This window comes from Montipora foliosa, chromosome 2 (genome assembly GCF_036669935.1).
Source record: "Montipora foliosa isolate CH-2021 chromosome 2, ASM3666993v2, whole genome shotgun sequence".
Lineage (NCBI taxonomy): Eukaryota > Metazoa > Cnidaria > Anthozoa > Scleractinia > Acroporidae > Montipora > Montipora foliosa.
The window spans coordinates 57,027,302-57,037,301 of NC_090870.1; the positions used below are offsets into that span (position 1 = coordinate 57,027,302).

At 40.5% G+C, this 10,000-nt stretch overlaps 1 protein-coding gene across 2 annotated transcripts in view; it reads right to left on the reverse strand.

Moving 5' to 3' along the window:
- Positions 1-10,000, reverse strand: part of LOC137991000 (melanocortin receptor 4-like) — a 32,588-nt gene that overhangs the window by 1,718 nt on the left and 20,870 nt on the right. The window contains exons 3-4 of one of the 2 annotated variants that reach the window (XR_011121591.1): positions 7,821-7,930; positions 5,715-6,347 (exon numbers count right to left, since the gene is read on the reverse strand). The gene's annotated coding sequence lies outside the window, so the exon portion shown is untranslated. Of the gene's footprint in view, positions 1-5,714; positions 6,348-7,820; positions 7,931-10,000 lie in introns of those variants that run through there. The other variant, XR_011121592.1, reaches the window with a different exon arrangement.

The following is a 10,000-nucleotide window of genomic DNA, read 5'->3' on the forward strand; positions in this document are numbered from 1 at the left end:
TATATTCCCACGAAGGTTAACTGATATCCAATCATATGTCCCCATTTTTACCAATCATTGCGTGGGAATTCGCTCAGCTGTCAACATTGGTAAAAATGGGGACATATGATTGGCCAATCAGTTAACCCTCGTGGGAATACCGGATCTCGCAGGAGATCTAAAAATAACTTAAGGTAATTCCCTTGAAATTCTTCTACTATCAAACTTTTTTGGAAACTTGGCATAATTAACATTCATGATATGAACATTAAAAAAATTTAATAAAAAATTGGGGTCACCGTGCTTGTTTACGCGTCAGCAGGCTCTTAAAATGGGGTATTTTACTGGTTGCGCGTTAAAAATTCGAATCACCTTTATACAGAATTAAGTCTTCGTTACTTGAAAGATACAAAATTTTATTTTGAAAATAAAGCTTCTGTTATTCACATAAGCAATATTGCTTCATTTACGCCGTTTTTGATTGCTTGGTTGTGGGAATAGTGCACTCCTTGGGACAGTTCCGTGGTTAGCTTGAAGTCCTCGCCTTGGCCAAAATAGACCCAGTACGGAACTGTTTTCCAAAAAAATTCATGTTCTACTATCAAACTTTTTTTCTTCTTCAAATATGTTCTTTATTAGATAGTTCTTAGCAAATACCTGAAAAAAAAATTCCGGGGTCACCGTGCTCGTTTCAGAGAAAAAGAGCATTTATTTTGCTATCGGGCTTAGTTTGAGGGAAACCTCTTACGTTTTGTACGCGCAAGTGCTCATGAGCGCGCGCTAATGACGCGAAAATCGTGCGCAGTAGGGATGCGCAATGCAATACCAAGGAATTACCTTAAGAGGGATTACGATGGGAATGGGGCCAATATGAGGGATTACCTCTCTTACCATCATACTCTCTTGAAGCAACTAAAGACAAAATAAAGGTGTTTTTACAGGGCTTGTTCGTTGCCACGGTGACATATTACGTCACAATAATAACTGCATCTTGTTCAGCAATAATTCATGTTTCATTTGGTACCACAATATTCAGAGCGTTGATATTATTGCAAAGAGCTAACATCTCTATGCCCGCTGCGCTTCATGATAAACTTCACTTTCCTCTCGAAAACTTGTATGGAATTCCTTTCTGCATCCCTCTGGTTGCTATTCTTGCACGGAGGCTGAGGTTTGTGAATTGACCCGCGATTCCAGCGTCTTTGATGGGTTTCAACACTAAGAACACTCTCGGTTTAGATCGAATAACGTTACAACACTGTATCACGTAACAGCAATGTTATGGTACCATATAAAACACCGATTTTTTCCAAACAAAATGTGATCATTATTGTGATGTAATAAATTACCTTGGCAACGGGAAAGCCCAGCAATTCTAAACAGATCTAAAAATAACTTAAGAGGGATTACGATGGGAATAGGGCCAATATGACGGATTACCTCTCTTACCATCATACTCTCTTGAAGCAACTAAAGACAAAATAAAGGTGTTTTTACAGGGCTTGCCCATTGCCACGGTGACATATTACGTCACAGTAATAACTGCATCTTGTTCAGCAATAATTCGTGTTTCATTTGGTACCACAATATTGCCAATACATGATACAACGTTGTGGTGCCGATCCTTCTAATAACAGCGTCACTTGAAGCATTGAAACTTGTTCGAAGCTCGAAGCCCCCTTAACCCACTGGATAATTTCAATCCCAAAAATATTACTAAGCTATTTTCATCAAAATACTTGAATCGGCGTCTAGGAGTCAAGTAGAACACGTCTTTCGCCACTCCAGACTCGGTACACCTGGACGAACATTTCTCCTACAGCTGAACAAAACAGAGTTGAGGTGAACTGTTGTTTGCGTAATAATGCTCAATTCGCAATTTTGCGTATGAAGAACTCCTCGCCGGTGTCCGTGACAGGAATGCATGAACAGACTACTGGTGCGTAGGGAAAAAATGGTTAAGAATTAAATTAAAACGACTAAAGAAACGGAAAAAAAGTCAAGTCCCTTGCGGACCATAAATAATTCAAAGTCTGTCGTTTCTCAAAAACCTGTGAAAATCACGCCGTTATGGCATGAACTTTTTCAAAAGTCTATTTTTTCAAAATCCTGTGAAAATCCCAGAATTATGTCAATTCCATTGTCTTCGTTTCGATCCCTCGAAGGTGTGAACTGTTAAATTAGCCAGTATTTGTTCCCTTGAACAAAATATCTGAATTATTTAATCATAGTAGTATGGGTGGAACAACAGCAGCGGAAAATTCAGTTTAGTTTTTACAATATTAAGAAAAATAGGTGTCTTTTACATTTTATAATAATCTACCAGAAATAAAGGCTAGATTGCAGAATACCCGGCCCACCAAATTAGCATTCTCATTAGCATTCTCGTAAAATGTTAGCTTTTATTTTGAGGTTCGGTTAACTACACTTTTCACGAGATCGTGTGAAGAAGAAAGCACTCGTTTAGAAGCTTGCCCTTTAACACTTTTCTTTTCATTCAACGACTTCGGAACTGCGGACCGCTTTGATAGCTTTTTTAGTAAGACATTTGGTGGGCCGGGTATTCTGCAATTGCTCCGAAATAAAACCATAAAATAAGTCAGATAAATACCTCCGTTCTCGGTATTTATCTCTTACTTATTATTAGGGAGCTTAAGATCTACGACGGCGACGTCGACGAAAACGTCACCTCAAAATAGAACTTTGCTCTAGTAAAGGTCTTTCGCGATTATTCCATCTTGTTCACGTCGTACAATGTGGGCGAAGTATCCTAAAGATAAATTGGTACGAGCGGTTTTTCAGACTGAAAATAGAGAATGAAAGATTCACTGTTGAGTGCTCACGTTGTCGTCAAAACCTCAAATTTAGTGATTTCACGTCGTCGTCCCGCAGAGAACCGCAAAATTATGAGCTAAAATCCGTGCTACACGTGCAGCACGATTATTTATGCTCTTTTAACCAATGATATCATTGTTTTCTGGCGTTTTCGTCGACGTCGTCGTCGTCGTAGATCTTAAGCTCCCTATTAGCGGAGCTCAGGCGCGTGAAGCGCGCCAGCGAGCACCATGGGTAATATTTTTTGGGTAATCTATCGATACGAGAAATTTTGGTTGTGACGTCACTTATGTCTGCCCGTAGAGACTGTTGCGGTGGAGGTGGGGAGGCAGGACAGCCTCTGGGGACGGGAGTGTTCGGGCAACTTTCCTTGGCGGGAAATCGTGTGGCAGCGTTGAATTGGCAACCCGCGTTTTTATGGCGGGAAATCATATCACTTAGTGACGAGGAACAGAATAAAGATTAAAGTACAGAAAAGAGCACGAGAGAAGAGGAGACGAAATTTGAGCAATTTAAGCGAAGAAATCCTCGAGAGAAGCCGAGGAAGGAGAAGAAGAGAAAATTTCAATGAAAATCAACGTAAAGCGAAGAGAAATATAGAGAGAGCCAAAACACTTATTTACAACGGTTAGCTTTCAGGTAATGTTTTCCTTCTTAATATATGCCTCGCTGCCTTACATATGTTGTAAAACTAGCTAAAAAAAACGAAGAAGACCTGAAAACGTTCGCAATTCCGTGTTGACAGAGATTCTGACATATTTCAACAATCACATTTATAGGCTTTTTGTGTCAAATGGATGTCCAGTTGTCAGCTGCTTTGTTTAATTGTGAAATTGCAGTCGAGTAAGCGAATTTACTACGCTTTAGGTTGACTTGTTAATTAGTAAACATTTTTGCTATTGTTCTGAAGTAAAGAGAGAGGGAGTAAAGATTGTCAGTCAAACGGAAAATGTCGTGAAAGAGATTACTGTGTATGTAATTTTCATTTAAACAGTTGTTGATTAAAATTGTTGGTTATTGTTTGCAGGGCTTGTTTGTTTAAGCCACATTTACATGGGCAAGTGTTTTCCTTGACAAGTGCATTTGCCAAGGAAAACTTGCCGACTGTACACACTGACAAGTTCTCCTTGACACGTTTTTCCTTGACAAAGGTTTCCTTAGTAGTTTAAAATTAAAATATGTAAATAAGTGCACTTGACAAGTAATATACACTAGTAAATAACGTCTTTGACAAGATTTTCCTTGACAAGTCAGTCCTTGTTCAAAAACTAGCAAAAACAAGGGCACTTGTCATATTTTTCCATTTACGCTGCCTAGGAAAACTTGTCAAGGAAAAAGTTGTGAGAGTAAATGAGGCTTTACTGCATGGTGTTGGCTCATAATCAGGTGTTTGATCTGTTTGATCACTGTAAACTGTGCACACTAAGGACGATTAATTTTGAACTTTATCCATGCAGAAGCATAACTATTTCCGTAAACACTAAACGCTCTTTTTTTTATAAGAACCTTTGTGATAAGAACGTTGAGGCTGAGATTAACCAAAATTATAAGAACTTATTAAGAACATTCCTTAGGCTGAAGGCCCTGTTACACTGTGAAATGTTTCGTGCAACTTGTCACGCAATGTTTTGGCGACATTGTGGCGGAACAAGTGGCACGAAACATTTCACAGTGTAACAGCGCCTTGAGACTAAGTCGGATCGAGAAATTTTTTTATTTTGGTGTTTGTATTTTAAATGAAAGCATGAAATAACGGAAAAGAAATGTAGATTAACCCAAATACTTATGGACATATTTAGTATAACATAACGATGATTTTCTTCAGGGGCAAATCCAGTGAGGGGTTTCAGAACCATTCCCCTCCATTAAGTATGATTTAGTAGAGAGCTTTAGCCACGACGACGGAAACAGCAACGAGTACGTCATCTCAAAACATAAATTCCGGTTATTGTCACTTCGAGACTATTCCAAACTTTTTAACCTGACAATGGTGTGGCAATCCCTCAACAATGAAACCGATATTAGAGTCAAGCTTAATTTAGGAGAGAAAATGAAAATTATATCTCCAATTGGCAACTTCTTCCTTAGAACCTCAAATTTGGCTATTTCAAGTTTTTGTTTTGCTGACGACAGCAAAGAATTGGATAAAAATGAAAAACGCACATGCAGGGCGTGCAAAGCTATTGTTTTTGCCCACAAAATGTGCAAATTTGTCACTTTCTCGTTCCCGTCGCCGTTTTCGCTCCTGTCGTTACTAATTCCATCTCATATTCAACGCTCGCTCATGGCATAATTGCTCTGAGCAATTCGCGCGGGATTTGCGCCGCTTCGCGGCTCGGTAAATATCCACCACCGTAGCCACCTCCACTTCGGTGAATAGTTGTTAATTATTATATCAGGTTCAAATTTTTTTTCAGAGCTTATTATGGAATACAGTTTCGATAATCAGTACTTTATTCTTGGCTGACTGAATATGTCCCATACTACCTTTCGGCATTGTGGCGAACGCTCTTACACTTTCTTTTGGACAACCTTTCTCGAAACAGCTGTATGAATGGAAAGTAATTTTCGCACTTAAGGTCGTGTTCTATTGGGATCAACCGTTTTTATTTGGTTGGGTTAGTTGGGTTTTTTAGTGTTCTATTCGGAAAAAAACCGTTTTCGGTTGGTTTGGTTGATCAACTTTTTCAACCGGCATCAAACTAGGTTAAAAAAGCATTGGCAGCGACCGCTGTCGTTTACGCGGGCTCCTTCCGAGTTGCTTCCCTCAACTTGTCAACGCTGAAAAGTCTGGTAAGGAATGTTCCCAGGAGTTAGCGCGTTTCAACTGAAAATGGTTTGAAAAGTGTTTTATTGGGAAACCTCGAGTGCTTCAACCTAAACCGGTTACGGTTGAAACGGTTGATCCCAATAGAACACGACCTTAGACTCCCTTTAAAGAGGAGGTTGGTGTGAACTCGGAAATGGCCTATTGACTGATGTTCTGAAGATTCATGTGATACTTCGATAGTCAGTTTTTGGTGAATTTTTAATTCTGCATTTAAATTTTATTCAAATTTGAGATAACGGATAGGGAAAAACTGACTTTTGCATTGACAACGGAGGCCGATTACCACTAAAGTCTGTTATATACAATATAATTTTTTTATCCAGAAAATAAGAACCTATTTAAGAATTTTTGTATAACATTTATGTAAGAACCTGTTCAAGCTAAATTTTAAAATGGAAGCTTCTTACTCGCGGAGTTTTACTGTATGACAAACAGAAGCCCACCGTTTGATATTTCACATGAGCGAAATTTTATGTGAGGAAATTCTTTTTGTAAACTAGGAGTGGTCATTTGGTCGACGTGGTACGATTAACTATATTAAAATCACTGTGTGAATGTGACAAGCACTTGCAGATGTAAAGCATCTTCGCCAACCATTATGTCATGCAACAACTCCATGCTTCTTTTCCTGGCTGGTTCAATTAGTTTCTTCATTGACTTATCTTATACTCAACATTGTAGGACACGACTTCCTTTTAATGGCCTGAAGAGAAGCAAAACAGTGTTTTGTGCATTGCGCTTCTCACATTTTGTCGTATTTCTCTATATCGCCAACAGTACAGGATGGGGTTGAGCGATGAATTGAGAAAAATGAGGAAAATTGTGGTTTGACGATACACGCTGACTGCAAAACTACCGTTGACCAGCGAGGTTATGTTTACAAAAACTAGAGGAAGATAACAGACAACAAAAACAACATAAACGATGAAAGTATCTAAAGCGTTTCTCTGTTGTCGTAGAAGGCCCGCTCTCACTGAATGATCACTTGTTTGTTGAAGCTCGCAGCGGATTTGGCTCTTGTGGTGCCTAACAACTTGGTAAATTCTTGCATATGCGCAAGACGTAAAAAAAAATGCAATGCATTCCATAACCACTACTACTATCTCAGAGTGTTTTGGAAGTGAAATAAATGTGAATGCAGCAGCGATGCTTATCACCCACAATAACACCAAAAGTACTACAACCCGCCTTGTCGTGACAAGTTCATAATATCTCAAATGGAGGGAAACCGAAAGCAATCTGTCCAGAGTGATAGCTGTAATAGTAAGTAACGATGCACAGGCGAGGAAGAAAGTAAAGAAATAACAAACAGATAAAATTATTGGGCATAAGACTTCGAAGTTGTTATTTCCATCTACTTTCATGATTAAAATAACTGTCGGTATAGCAGCATTCGACAGTTGCGCGAAAAATCCCACCGCCAGATCTGAAAAAGCGAGGCTACAGAATAACGTCTTTAAATTTGTTGGAATCGACGAGGCCTTCAACAGAGCTCGGATTATGAGAATATTTCCAAGGACTGCTACGAGGGAGAAAACTAAGTTTAAAGCACAAATTGCGATCATGAATGCTCTGTGATGATAAACAAGTTGCAAAGCTATCTCCAAATAGTGCTCACAAAACTCCGAAACGGTCATGTTCATGATATATATTCTCAAATCTGCGAAACGACTTCCTGTTTTGAAGAGGCCCTGACTATTTTACGGCACATTCAATGACAGTTTTTCATGATTTCGCTTTCACAGAACCATTGATTATCAGGGTGAGTTTACTTGGAGGTAGTTGTAATATCAATTCCGGCAAACTTATTCCATCGAAGGTTGCAGGTGTTAATCATTGTAAAAACCGTGCATGTTGCTTTCAGCAGCTATCTCCATACGTAATTAATTGGAACTTGGGATCCTCCTGTGTAATTTCCTTAGAGAATACCAATTTACTCTTAATGATGTCGTACCATGCACGACTTTTTCGTTGACGTCAAGTCAGTTTTAGCTCTGCAACTGTTAAAGATTGGAAAACACAAGGGAATCCTTGAAGGAAAAACACCCGATTGTTTGACTGCTTCTCTTATTTTAGTCTCTGTGTTTTTTCCTTTATCACCATAACATTCCTATAAAGCGTGTCAAGGCGAGGGCAGTATTTTTGCGGGATTAAAAATCAACAAAACAAATGTTACCATTTGTTAGCGCCCCATTTGGAACCGCCGCCTCGGCATGGATGCAAGGAACTCACACACAGCCCATCCAAGTTGAAGTGTTTCCAGCGAGTGCCCCATTAATTAAGCACCTGAATATCAAATGCAAATATGAAACCTGTCATCGCTTTTTTCGACGATCATTGGACAAGGTTCAATTGAGAGTACATGTAATACGAGGAATCATGCAGATCGGTGGAGTCATCAGCCTCGGCCCTCTAGCAGGCCGGAGAAGAACCTCCGCCGTCTATATAATTAATCATGAATGAAATAAGCGTATATACTTGATCCCGCTCTTCAGATACTTAACAATTATTCCATGTGCGCGCGTCGGATATACACTATACAACACGCGGGAATGGAACAATTGTTTTATTTAATTTTCATTACATTCTGAGCTGTTTTAATTACACAACGACAGGATGTTGTCTTAGTTTTTACAAAACGACCGACGCAATCAGTTTCCATATAGGGTCATTACGGTATATTTAGGAAATAAATCCCTTCAGGGGGATGGTATGTCGGCTGATAATGTCCGCAGCTGTCCGAAAAATGAATATTTTGCCGAGAAACGAAGCTTCGAGGGCAAATATGAAATTTTGATCAAGCCAAAGAGAAGTTTATTTATTTTATAACCCTCCCATTAATTTCCATATTGGGGAAAAACAGTTCGTAAAAGGCCAGCCGTTTGATGTGACGGCGACGCTTCGAATTTTTTGGTAGTAGCTAAATTAGAACGCGGGCCGGGGCCGGCGCGGGGGCCGGCGCCGGGGCCGGGGCCGGGGGCGGGATCGGGGTCGGGATCGGGATCGGGGTTGGAGTCGGGGTCGGGGTCGGGGTCGGGGTCGGGGTCGGGGTCGGGGTCGGGGTCGGGGTCGGGGTCGGGGTCGGGGTCGGGGTCGGGGTCGGGGTCGGGGTCGGGGTCGGGGTCGGGGTCGGGGTCGGGGTCGGGGTCGGGGTCGGGGTCGGGGTCGGGGTCGGGGTCGGGGTCGGGGTCGGGGTCGGGGTCGGGGTCGGGGTCGGGGTCGGGGTCGGGGTCGGGGTCGGGGTCGGGGTCGGGGTGTCTTTTCTTTTCCAATTTTGTTCTTTCAATTCTCCTGTATTGTTATTGTCGAATGACCGGCATCTGTCCTTCATTTATGGCCCCCCAAAAAAATGATAAAATAAATTAAACAACCTGCGGAAGCTATGAAAGCTCTTGAGGGACATATACAAAAACAACAAAAACGAAGAAAGTTCTAAAGCGTTTTTCTGTTGTCGTAGAAGGCCCGTTCTCACTGAATGATCACTTGTTTGTTGAAGCTCGCAGCAAATTTGGATCTTATGGTGCCTCACAACTTTGTAAATTCTTGCATATGCCCAAGATGTAAAAAGAAATGCAATGCATTCAACAGCCACTGCTACTATCTTAGAGTGTTTTGGAAGTGAAATAAATGTGAATGCAGCAGCGACGCTCATCACTCACAATAACACCAAAAGTACTGCAACTCGCCTTGTCGTGACAAGTTCATGATATCTCAAATGGAGGGAAACCGAAAGCAATCTGTCCACAGTGATAGCTGTTATAGTAAGTAACCATGCACACGGCTGGCGAGGAAAAACGCAAAGAAATTAAAAGCAGATATAATGATTGGGCAGAATAATTCTAAGTTGTCATTTCCATCCACTTTCATAATTAAATGAACTGTCGTTATAGCAGAACTCGACAGTTGCGCGAACAATCCCACCGCCAGATTTAAAAAAGGGAGGCTACAGAATAACGTCTTTAAATTTGTTGGAATCGAAGAAGCCTTCAACAGAGCTCGGATTATGAGAATATTTCCAAGGACTGCTACGAGGGAGAAAACTAAGTTAAAAGCACAAATTGCGCTCATGAATGCTCTGTGATGATAAACAAGTTGTAAAGTTATCTCCAAATAGTGCTCACAAAACTCCGAAGCACATTAATGACAATAGGTGATGGAATGGTGACTATAGCTATGAATTGCAGATATGGAAAGATCGTGTTTCAATTAGCCACATAACAAATTTTCAAGCAAACTTCACTTGAGGTCGAGATTTTGTGACCATTTTAAAACTCGAGAATTCAGTACTTTCATTTCTAAGCTACTGTAACAGTCTTTTCACATTCGGTGATATCCTCAGGCAAAATTGACGCTGCA